This window comes from Zonotrichia albicollis, chromosome 5 (assembly GCF_047830755.1).
Source record: "Zonotrichia albicollis isolate bZonAlb1 chromosome 5, bZonAlb1.hap1, whole genome shotgun sequence".
Lineage (NCBI taxonomy): Eukaryota > Metazoa > Chordata > Aves > Passeriformes > Passerellidae > Zonotrichia > Zonotrichia albicollis.
In genome coordinates, this window is record NC_133823.1 from 58,040,946 (window position 1) to 58,054,091 (window position 13,146).

The window sequence follows — 13,146 nt, forward strand, 5'->3', positions numbered from 1 at the left end:
AGAGGTTACAGATTGTTTCTTATGCCCTTTCCAATTCCTACTGCTCATTAGGAGGAATCCCACCCAGGGTGCAGAGAATGTCCTGCCTTAGGAAGACAATTTACATCTGCCTGCATTTGTTTCAGTAAATCAAGCCTTCTGGTTCTCCCTTTTTCTACTCACAAGTGAGAGGGATGAGTTTACAGGCAATTCAAAATTGCACCTTTAAGCAAGGCTGTGTGCAGACAAAACATTTTCCTACAAGCCACCAGAGGAGATGGAACATGTTGGAAAATAGGCCAGCTGGCTGCCCATTCACTCTTTATGGAATTTATCCCTTCCAAAATTGGGCCCTTGGTAACCCTGAAATTTTCTGTGATAGCCCTAACCAATAAGAGAGGAAAAGATTACATTTGTGGTAAAAATCTACCAGTGGCAGGAAGGACACACTACAATACCTGATTTTCTGAGCTCTCAGGACCTTTCTCTATGAAGGAAGAGGAAGAAAAATATCAAGAAAAAAAAGAACTGGGTGTGCTTTGTGTATATACATGTTCATAACCTCGTACATCTGATGTTGCAGCTCCTGAGCTCCATCCAGGGAACAAGTACCCCTTGGTACAAATGTGCTCATGTGGAAATGTATGTCAGTCCTGATCAACAATCACCCATATAGGATTATGATGGACTAACAGGAATTTCATTGTCCATCCTCCTATTTTTAAACCACAAACATGTGAAATAGGGAGGTTTTAATGTGGTAAAGATTAGCAAGGAGGAAGCTGTGATGGTACAATCACATCCTTTTACCCACAGTGGTCCTAACGTGGAGTGAGCCTGTGTGACAATAACTCCATGTTAGTTTCTCTGGCTGAGAGTCGGCATTTTCACCATAATTTTATGTAACCTTTCCAGAAATTTGAAGGGAAATACAGCAATCTGCTGTGTTCCTGCCATATTTGTTTATATCACAGGAACCAGTCACTTGAGCTTACAACTTAATAAATGCTGTAAGCAGTTTCACAATGTGGGATTGTGGATAAGGCCACTTCACCCACAAAAAGCACCCACTGTCTCTTTCCAGGGAAGAACTGTCCTGTTTCCAGACCCCATGTAAAATAACATGTAGGTTACCATTACTCAGCATGCTAAAGGCAAAACTCCCTCCCTGATGAAAAGTGAGAGCTGAGCTCCTGCTGCAGCTGTGGAGGAAGGATGGTCCTTCCCAGGCTGTGAAGGCACGCGAGCTCTGCTCACTGGTGGAACCATCCCGATACCAGGACAGACCTTATCTGACTTATTCTGCACGGAGGCACCAGGGTTCAAGGTTGCTGTGCTCACAGCCAAACCCTACCTGGCTGCTTGGCTGGCAGAGAAATGAGATGATACTTGCAAGCAGGTTATTTTTAATGCGATCTGCTTTCCTCGAAAAAATAGAAATAGTCTAGTGTGTTTAACTGTGGGTTAATTATATCTCCATTTTTAACCAGGGTTTATCCCATCCCCATTATATTTCTGTAACATATTTTGAATGAGCTTTCAATCCTGCCACATCAAGTGCTTTTTTAATGCAATTCTTCTGCTAGTCAGAAATATTGGTAATTAAATTCTCTCAAATACGCTAGTGTAAAGCAGAGGGAGAACATCCCAATTCTATCAGCACTGGTGTTAATTATTTTAGGCAAGCTGTCATTTATGTTTTCTAAAGTGGATTTTGTTCTTGCAGTCAGGAACATTGCTTAGTGCAGAATTAATTAATCATTATAAATATAAAACCTGCAGTATCAGCTTCTGTGTTCAGTAAGGTTTCAAGAGGCAAGGTTGAAGGAGTCAATAGGCTGCTGTGGGGAATCATGGTTTTTTTCATCTGATACAAGGACAATTAAATTATACGCCTAATCTTTACAGGAATATATATTTAAAGCATCATCACAAAATATTAAAAAAAGAAAAATTGATAACTTATTGTGACTGGCAGCTTTTACTAATGCAATATTGTTTTTAAAAATGCTGTATAAAACAAGATTAGTGAGGAAGAAACCGAAAAGCTAAGTTTACTATAAATTTGAAGAGTTGTATTTAAAGGTGTCTGTATCATTTATGTCTTTGGAAAATGGTTGAGTCATTAATTTCCACGCCATAGTACAAACATCAGCATAAAGATCTACAAGACCACAAAAATAAACAGATAATTATCCCACTTTGACTAGAGCATGCTGTGTCAGATCTGAATGCCAGCACTTAAAACTATGGGGGTGGTTTTACTAGAAGAGGCCAAGTAAGTGAGACAGCTCAGAAAAACTGGAATTAATGATGGAATAAACTAAAAATTTAATCTTGCTACTTGGTGTAAGAGATGTTTTCCTTTTCTTTACCTGCTTCCTTATTTTCCCCTCAGAAAGCAATTAAAGCACATTCTTTCACAATAAAAAAGGATGGGATCTCATTGTCTAAGACATGCACTGACTTTGCACCAGCAGAAAATTGGCTGATTATTTTCTCATTCGGGGATCAAAAATGTGATGTATGGCTTTACTGAGTTGCTGACCATCATGTTGCATGTCTCATTGTTTCACAGTCTAGATATGCTGGCATTTAATTTCCAAAAGCAATGATTAATATGGAACTTTGAGGTGGGGAGGGAAATCAAATCTACCTAGAGAGACCTACTCAGAATCCTATGAAATACATAGTGACCTCCTGTTGAAAATGCATTTCCAAAGACATTCTCTTGACATGTAGGTTGTACATGATTGAAAGGTATGGGTCTATCTGTGCAATAGATAGTATTAATTATGTAAGCTTCCTCAATTTTATAGTTTATTGTAAAAGATATTATTTCATGATTTGTATAACTACAATTATGTTTGTAATGGGATTTTAATTGATTTTGAATTCCATTTAAAAAATCCCTATTTTTAAAACACACCTCAGCTGCTGCCACTTTGAATCTGTGCCAAGCTGGCAGACTGTAACTCATTGTGTCATCATTGAAATGTCTTGCTGCAGTTCTGGAGTTAGGGATTCAGAAGTGATCTGAATTTAATACAGTCTCTTAACCTGCGGCCATTTCAGAACTTAGGAATGCTGAAATCCTCAATAAGCATGCTACTGACAGTCAGCAGCCATCTGGTAGGATTGCATTGTTTTACTTACTCTTGACACTTGTTGAGCTGATAATCTTTTAACGATGCTGTTGTTAAGGAGTACAATTATTTTCCCAACACATGCTTGGAGTTTGGTTTTACCTCAAAACCTTATTTACCGAGGTAAACCTAGGATTTGGAAGGGATGCAATTGATCAAACAAAACTCACAAACATCTTTCCTTGTCTTGAACATACCCAAACATCCACAGGATTTGAGGTGGGTAGAAATATGGATGATAATTCCTTCATTTGGGCTTCTTGCATCCACTCTCAGTATCTCTCACGAAGCTATTTTCTGACCCTCTATACTTGTGTTGATTAAAAACGTGTAGAATTTGAGCTGACATGCTTTAGATAATTATCTGTTATAAGATAAACAGTGGTTATTTTATACCTGCAAAAACCCTTCTTAGTACTTGAGATAATGTCCCATAAGCTCATTTGACTACAAATAGGGGATATTACTGCCCTCATGCTGAAGCAAGAGCCTGACAAGCATTGAAAACTGTGGTTCCCCTTCCAAGATCATGTATATTCTGGTATTGCAGATGTTCTTGGTTCATGTTTCAATCTGTGGAGCTTTCCAGAGCAAACTTTCCATTAACCCAGAAGATTCTAAAAGGTTGATTCATCACTGACTGGGTCTGAGGGAAATTGCAGCAAACTATTGCTCAAAAGTATTAAAGCCCTCTTTACAATTGGCTTCAGGCAATATTACCTAATCCTAGGAATGGTTTTAACCCTCAGGCAGTAGTTCATTGTGGTTGGCCTCAAGTGCAGTCAATAATCTGTATTTGCTATTAGTGCTCTGCTAGTAATTGAATTTTGGTTTAGTGGAAGAACCAACCATTTCCAAGAACAACAACAACAACAACCACAAAAAAACCCCAAAAAACAAAAAAAAAAAAAAAAAAAAAAACCAACCAAAACCTAAACCCCCCATAACTCCGTTTATTTTAGGTTCTGTGATTTTTATCTTTTTAGAGCATTTTTATTAACCATAAAAAAATAGACCTAGAAGGGTGTTACCTACACTTGCTTCTGAAAACAAGAATTTGATCTGCTTTCCTCCCTCCTTATTGAGTGAGTGTTCTAACCACTAAGCATTGAGACATTGAATTTTTTTTCCCTCTTGAAATTGTTCCACATTCCATAAAATGTTCAGACACTAATTAGTGCAGAAGCTGGTACCTAACTACCAAGGCACGCTTTTCTTCAGAGCTGTGCAAGTATTCACATAAATGAATGAAGAGGATATCAAGCCAGATAATGAGTCAGCTCCAGGACTGGTATGGTTATGTCGGTGCAGGGCTGTGCCCAGGCTAATTAGCTCATTTGAAGAGAAGAGCTAATTAACTCTGGAAGAGCAGTGAGTGGCTGCTTCTTATATGCAGCTACAATTTCTGCTGCTCACATCCGCAGTACCTGTGTAGCTCTGAGTCTACTGTGTAGACCCCTGGATGCAGCATTCCTCAGTGCAGACCATCCCTCTGCTCTGAAAATGTACTATATGGATGTGCTTAACTCCAGTAAATTGTGGTCGGTGTGTTTTTTTGGTTCATCCCTTTCATCATTCTATCTCTGCCTTTGTTCATCTTATATACTACAATACTCAAGCCTGTTTAGCAGCGCAGGTTCTCCCTCTGAAATAAATGAAAAATATTTGGGGTATGAGAAACATGTGACAGAAGCCATAAAATTGTACAGACAAGAACAATTTCTAGTGGCCCCTCTGTTTTGAATGATTGCTATTAGGAACTGCTTAGCTGACATACCCCAACTGTGTGGCAAGGCAGACAGGCACTTGGGTAAATGCACGTGTGACTTTTCTAGCACATGCTGATTAGAATTTCCCATTTAAAACTTGTCCTTCTGTTTTCAAATAGCAGCACTATATAAAAGATGCAATTCTATTATTCTGCAGTTTCATTTTTTTATATAAACTCTGAATACAGGCTAATACATCTTCTCTCCCCATGATACCCTGCAGTGTAACCCACTGAATAAAGAATAGCTCCCTATGCAACTGAGCATTATGTTATAATGAAGAGACTCAGTTATCAGATTATTAATATTTCTAAATGAAGCAATCATTCTAAAGCAAGAAATATAAGAAATATTTCTATCTATTTTATATTCGAATTAGGGGGTTTTCAATCCCATTATTATAAATCAGTTCAATAGAGCTTGCACAAAACAGATCTGGATAATAAAAAAACTGTTGAATTGTTACATATGTTAAGTTTCTGAGTACTATTGTTTGCCATAACTCAACTAAACAGGGAAGTGAGACATTTAGACACCTGATGGCAATCTTTCATTAAATTTGGTTAAATATGATTTGTGCCTCATCCTGTATGACAATGTCTCAGACATAACAATACAATTTAGTCTTGTATAGGACTTCAGTAAAAAAAAACCCACAAAGAAGTCTTATGATGAGATGCACAAGGGAGAGATAACACTACTTCGATGTGGGTTCAGTGCTTCCCACAAAGGCAGTATGCAAAAAAATTACATTAGCTGAAAAAGTTAGAGGGGAAAACCCAGGAATTTGAAAGCAGCAAAGACAGTTATGCATTTTTGCAGCCAGTTGGAGTGAGAATAAACTGGAAGAAAGTGGCAAAGGGAGGAAAAGGTAAGTGAGGTTTATGTTGTGTTAAATGATGCAACATAACCTAATGCCATGCATGAATTGTGTTACTTCAGAGACTTAAACAGATGCTGTTCACTGTTTCTTAGGGCTGACTGGTCAGCTAGCCTGGCTTTCTTATTGCTATGCCAAGTACCATAAACTTATTTTTGCAAAACAAATGTGATTGTCTGTGACAAATTCTACCTTTCCTCACTATCTGTAGTCATCTTAGATGTACTAAACTTTGCAGCAGCTCCATATTTGAGGTTAGGAGGAAGACAAGCTGAAGGAAATGTGCATTCATACCCATTTGGTAGCTGATATAGTAAATAACAGTCCTAGTGTTTGTCAGCCTGTCAGTGTCAAAGACTCTTAAATACAGTTCTACAGAGCTTGACAAAAACCTGTAAGAGAGAATTGTAGCTGTCAGTCCCCTTTGGCTCCTGATACAGTTTTGTGGGAGCCAAGGAGGGCCACAGAGTTTTGACAGTCTAACTTCTGGATACAAGGATAATTTCTGCTCTTTCCCTTTGGTGGTGTTAGTTTAATAGTGCACCTGTCTTCCTTCTCTGTCTTCTGGAGAACCCCAACACAATTATTTACACTGGCTGCACTGAAGAGATACTTTATGTGCATCCAATTCTTCTGTCCCTGCCTGAAGGGCTCAAGCACAGCTGGTGAGGGGAGACAGATGGAGAAGGGCAGGTAAATTGTGAGGCAGCCACGGTTCGCCCACCAGACAGTGGTTTTGTCTCGACAACTGCCCAACTGTGGAAGCATATTGTGAGTGCCAGGGGCTGTGGCAACAGAGAAAAAGACTTTGATTAGTTTTCAGGAGGTAGAACAAGAACCCGGCACCCTTTTCTTCCTAGAAATATTGTGTTGTCCTAGAAACACCTTCCTAGAAGAGAAGGAATCCATTTAGTATCATAACTAAGTGTAAGCAAAAATGGCTGCTGGGTCCTAGACAAAGCTTAAAGTGACCCATTTATGCTGTAGGAGTCACTCTAGTGTGTTATTGATGTGTGAGAAAAATTCAGTCAAAACTATTGCTTTCTGAAACATCTTTTGTTTTAAGGGAAAAACGGTTCCTTGGATTGGGCAAAAGTCTGTAATTCTGAAAATCTCAGAAATAAAAAACTTCCTGACAGAGAGAGGCAAAGGCACCAGCCACTAGCAATTACTTTGGAGTGGGGGAATTCCTGTAGGAAGGAACAAAGGATCTCCCTCACTATTTTTGTACATATCCCTGATGAAAAACAATGACAAAAATCAAAGGGGTAAATTTTACCCTTCCTGCACAGTTCACTCACCACAGAGCATTACAGAACCATTCAGCCATAAGGTGATACCTGGTTACTCGGGAAGTGCAGAGAGGATGCAAAGTGCCACCTCCTCTTCAGTGCTAGAAGCTGATATTCTTCATCCATGACACCTGGTGGGCAGTCAAGATGCAGTCAGACAGCCTTGTGTTTGAAACCTCTTTGAGTGTTTATCTCTCAGATACAACATACATCAATCTTACCTTTCAAAGATTTCTTTGTTATCAGCATTCTGCCTCTTCATGAAATATTTTATTTTACAGAAGATGAATGAACTCTGTTGAATAAACAAGCAAACAAATCAAATACTGATTTTTGCTTTCACCCATTGCCTCAGAAAAAAATGTTCCTTATGGTAACGATGTAAAAATATGCTAATGTCAAATTAATGTCTCTACATTCAAATTTTATTTAGCACTAGAAATATCAAAAGGAGGTCCTAAAATTCCTAAAACCGTGTTAATAATTGAAATAGGACATTCAGCTTCTGCTCCAAGAACTGCTCCTTGAGCAATACACTGGTCTGAGGATACAGGCAGGAATATATAGATTTAACACATAAAAGAACAGTGTTTAAAAGGCTATAGATAAATGTTTTCCAAACATTGTCTTGAGCTCTTCTTTTAATCCCCATAGGATTGAAATAAAAGTGTGTGTATCTATGTAAGTAATACTCCTTGCCACAACGAGGCAAAGAGTGTTACTTACATGGATTCTCCCCACCCACTTGACCTCCAAAAGGTTATAATCTGCCCTTACCCCAAATAAACTTGAAAAATTATTATATAGGTTATACTCAGGAAAGAAACAATGAATGAATAACCACCTCATGGATATAAATTAGTCTTCCAACCCTGGTGTGTTTTGGAAGTAGATTTCCAACAAACTTTTACCACATAGGCCACTTCACCTCCCACTCACCTTGTAATGACATTTACTGGTGTCCAATCAACAACTTTTCCTATAAACATGTCAGCTGCAGTTGCTTTTTATTGGTGCTGTGGCTTAACCCCAGCCAGAAGCCCCACGCAGCCGCTGGCTCACTCCCTGTGAGAGACTGAAATGTTAAAGATTAATGACTCAAACAATCGCCCCTTTGCAAAAGCAGCAGGTGCTCTGCTGAGGCCAGGTTTGCACACACACCTCCCTGAGCTGAAGGGGAGGAGGAGGGTTTCTGGACATGGTGAAACCTCTGAACTGCATAAGAACAGCCCAGGTGCAGAGGGGTGAGCATCCACCACTGGAGGAGCATCCACCACTGGAGGCTGACCACAACAAAGTGGCCTGTGTTAGCAGAAGCTGAGTTTTGAGCCAGATAAGGGAAGAGGCCAATAAGAAGATTTTGCAGGATGGGTGTGGTGGTTTGACCAGGAAGAAGAGGAAATTCTGGTATGCTGTGGTCAAACCAATGGGTGCTTGGATTTTGATATTGGCATCTGGTGTGGCCGGTGGGGTTTGGACACACCTCCGAGAACACACAGGGGTTAAAAGCAGAGCTTCGAGGCTGGAAGGCTCTCTTGGGACTTCGAGGGAAGGAGGTCAGATCTACCTCTCCTGTCCAGCTGCTGCCGCTGGGTGGGGGAGGGGCAGCCATGTGGTAGGCTTGGGGCCTGGACAGAGATGGGGGGTGAGAAGGCCCTCGAGGATGGAAGGGTGGAGGAGCAGCCCCAAGAGACAGCCATCGGGCAGCCTTCCCCCCCCAGGAGAGAGAGAGGAGAGCCGGCGTCTGAATGTGATAGCAGCCGGCCCAGGAGGAGAAAACGGGGGGAAGAGTGCAGCCCAGCCGCAGTAGCGCCTGTGGGAGTACCGGCGTTCCGGGACAGACAGAGACTGAAATTTTTAACCCTTTCTTACATGACTGGGGCCTTGCAAAAATGCTGATCCTCCTTGGAGTTGAATAAGAAGGGAGATAGGAGATGAGATGAGACAAGGACCTGGCCTGAAGGACGTGGAGAAGTTTATCTGAGTGGGGAGAGATGATTGGAGTGGCCTTTTGGCTGGACTTTCCTTGTGTAGCCATAGACTCAGTTTTATTCCTGGGACACAGAGACTGCACTTGGGGGGGAAGCAGTGCCTCAGAACCAGGAGGGTTCATCGTGGGGACCCCTCGGCCCCAGGGGGTTGGGAAAAAATGAGGGGGACAGATGTCCCAAAACAGAGACTGTGCCTTTTTGGAGTGAGACAAGGCATCCTTAAAAGACAGCCCTAGAAGCAGCTCTGGTCCATGCCCAGTGGTGAGAGCACTGAGCATGGAAGGAAGGTGTCACCATGGCAAAAGGCCTTTCCGGGCGGTGACATGGAAGCACACAAGGTTTCAGCGTGTTTCCAGGGGAAGCCTATGGAACAAGAAGGACTCCTCTCCTCTTCATGGACTGAAGTTTGAATATCCTAAAGGGTGGTGCCAGACTGGGCAGTTGGTGATTTGGGGGAATGTATCGGATTGGGAAATTTTGGTGGTGGGGAGGAGAAAAGTGGTTTTTTGTAAGGTTTTCAGTTTTTTTTCCTTATAGTTTTTTTCCTATTTTCTTGTAGTTTAGGTAATAAAGTTTTCTTTATGTTTAAGCTGGAGCCTCTTTTGCTTATTCCTGGTCACATCTCACAGCAGACACCAGGGAGAGGGTATTCTCATGGGGGCGCTGGCTCTGTGCCAGGCCCAAACCATGACAGTGGGATAGTGATTTTTATTATGCTTGTGGCCTCCTTAACACAACTGGTTCAGGTATAAAACTCACCTTGGGGAGGGCATTCACACATAGGCCTAAAGTTATTCATCCTTTCTGATGGGGCATAACTGGCTCAGCTATGCTGACACGGGAGACAGCTGTCTTGTGTTAGGTGTCACCAACAATCAAAGATCCCTGAAGCATCCCCAGACTTATTTCTGGAGCCTCCCGCCAGGGGACTACATGTGATCCACAGTGTTAGATCAGACAACATAAAACTCCCTGACCAGGGGAGATGCCTGGGCCTTCCCACCTGACCCTGAGCATATATTAACCCACTGAAATTTGAGTTTTGTAGGCTTCCTCACCCCCAGTTGATGAAAACTGGGCAACATTCCAATCAACAGACACTGAAATTGCAACAATTAAGTCTCATCTGGACCAATCCATGGGTGATGATATCTTTCTTCTCTTATCCTTTCTTTCTCTTTATTTTCTTTGTACATTTTCTTAAGTGTTATTTTTTATGTTTTTATATTGCTATATTTCTACAGATAATAACCAAACTGTCTGCATACTTCTTTTCCATTGCAACTGAATTGTTCTGAAATAAACCTGCCATATAGATATTTACAAACATTGGTCATTTAGTGTTTTTTCACTCTAATCTGCCCCAAGGGATCTATTATTGCCAAGAACCTCAGTTAACCCCCCTTCAGGGGCAGGTCATAACACTCCCCTGCCAGCATGATCAGGAAGAGAACTGGAAGGGTGAAAGTTAAAAAACTCATGAGTTGAGATAAAGAAAACTTAGTAGGGAAAGCAAAAGCCACATATGCAAACACAGCAAAACAAGGAATTCATTCAACACTTCCATGGACAGGCAGGTGTTCAGCCATCCCTGGGAGAGCAGGGCTACTCCATGCATAAGGGTGACTTGGGAAGATAAATGCCATCTTTCAAGTCCTCCCTTCTCCCTTCCTCCTCTCACCACCCTACTCAGCATGGTCTGTGCCAGACTGGAAATGTTGACTTCTCCAGACATTTTGGGATGCCTGTGGGTTGTGGCAGGGGAGCAGGTTGGGCCTTGCCCTGCCAAGGTGGTGACCTGCCCTCCCACCCCAACACCCTGGAGCTTGTACCCCAGCCTGGCAGAGCTGTCAACATTGGCACACCTCGGACAGTCCTGAGAGGCCAAGGGACCTGAAATCCCACCTAGGGAGTGGGGCCACAGAGGCCAGTGGGTATTTAAACCTGAGCATGAGATGAGTCCTCTGCTGGAGCTTGTGTCTGATCCATGCTGGAGCCCAGGAGCTGGTAGCATTATATGTATGTTTCTTATCTTGTCTCTCCTTCTCTCTTTCTTCTTCTAATTCATTTTTATTGGAACATTTTGGGTAACAAGATCAAACGGCTTTGTAGTTTGCTAAGTTGAATGGGCCAAATTAATACTGTGGGAAGTGTTTTCTGTTAATTGGATTTTGCCAAAGCTCCTTGATTTTCTGTATTTTGCCAGTAAAATAATTTTGATCTCTTGAGAATATGTGTTCTGTATTTGTTTGGTTCATTTAACCACAAGTTAAAGGACCTCGGTGAACACCTTATATTTGAATGTTGGGGCCTTACAGTCTGGAATATCCCTTTGGTTAGTTGGGGTGCCTGTCCTGGCTGTGTCTCCTCCCAGCTTCCTTTACCAACAGGGCAGTATAAAAAGCAGGGAAGTCCTTAGCTCTGTAAACCCTGCTCAGCAATAACAAAAGCATCTCTCTGCTATCAACCCTTGGTTCAGCATAGATCCAAAACATAGGTCCATACCAGCCACTGTGAACAAAATTAACTCTACCTCAGCCTGCACACATGGTGAAAGAGACGACAGTTGTTTACCTACAAGCTTAACATTTAATAGGAAGGCAAATTTTTCAAATATTAGAAATGCAAACAAGACTTGGACAATTTGGTCTTTCCTCATTATCCCCTTTAATATGATCCCCTGCTTGATTTTGGTGCTGTCAGAAATCTTCTTCACCTTTGCTTATCTAGAGTTTCAAAGCAGCTCTGGACCAGTCTCCCTATTCAACTCCACATGTCAATAGTGAACACCTTTTACCATCACAATCTTCAGGGATTAGGTAAGTAACAAGTAGAGTCATTAGAAGCATTATGTAATTCCATATACCAGCTACAGGTCTATGGATTAATGAATATTAAATTAAAACACTCGTGGCAGACTGTGTGAGTAGAACTGCATTGGGGCTGTAGCAGAGATTTATTTTGCTTTTTTTAAACTTTCATTGTATTTTTGTGTTGCTGATGTTTTTATCCCAGAAGATTTAATTTATACAAAGCTGAAAAGCTGTGTAAAACATTGGAAATCTAAACCTGCTGCTTTCAGGAAAATTTCTTTCATATTTTCCTTGCAGAGTTGCCATTTCTTTGATGTTTGACAGGGACTTGAAACCTGGGATAGAGTGACCCATATAGGAAGAAAGAAAATAGGGACATTACATTTTTGCTAGAAAAAGTGGGACATCTGGTCACCTCATTTTTTACCAAAAGAGAATATATTCAGAGAATGATATCTGTAGATACAGGGATTTGATGATTTCTTAACAGAGAGAGAAAAACAAGTTACTCTGTTAGTTAAAAGTTGATCTAAATTCTTTTTGTAGGTAGGAATTTTGAATTTTTTAACAAGAATTGGTTATTTTACTTATTAAATATACACTAAAAAGAGATTCCTTTTAAAAAAAGGAAAAGCCCATTTGTGTAATTAACATCATAATAAACCCAGATACACAGAGCACCTCAACATTAACATGATGTGCTTTCCAGCTGTATACCTTCTTCAAACCTGTTAAAAACACCTCTGTAAGCGGATTATTTTATAGTCTGCTGGAATTGAATGTTGTATAGGCAGAGAGCAAATCCTTTGCATGGGCCATACATAATCAGGCAGAGATACATTAATGATGAGAACATGAAACATGACCGTGTAAACTCTGAAGAAGAATGTCATTACAATCAAATACATCAGTTAACAAGGTTCACAAGTACTACAAAAGCTTGAAAGATAAAGCTGAAATCTGGACTCTTTCTAAATGATGATGTGCAGAAAGAGGGGATTCTTTTACATTCTTTAAACTGGAACATTTTGAAATTAGTATTTTGAGAAAACAATATGTCATTATAATCATGTTGTTTTGAGCAAGTTCTATGACTGGTGGGAAAGATTCCACGTTTAGGTAGTTCTAAAGCATTTTCACTCTGACATCAGAAGTAATGGGATCTCTGATCCTTGCATCACCAAGAACTTTACTGACGGGGGATGGTTCAAAAGCATTGCTCCACAGCTTCATCACTGCATAGCACAACTGGTTAATGAGCTCCACAGTGTTGGTC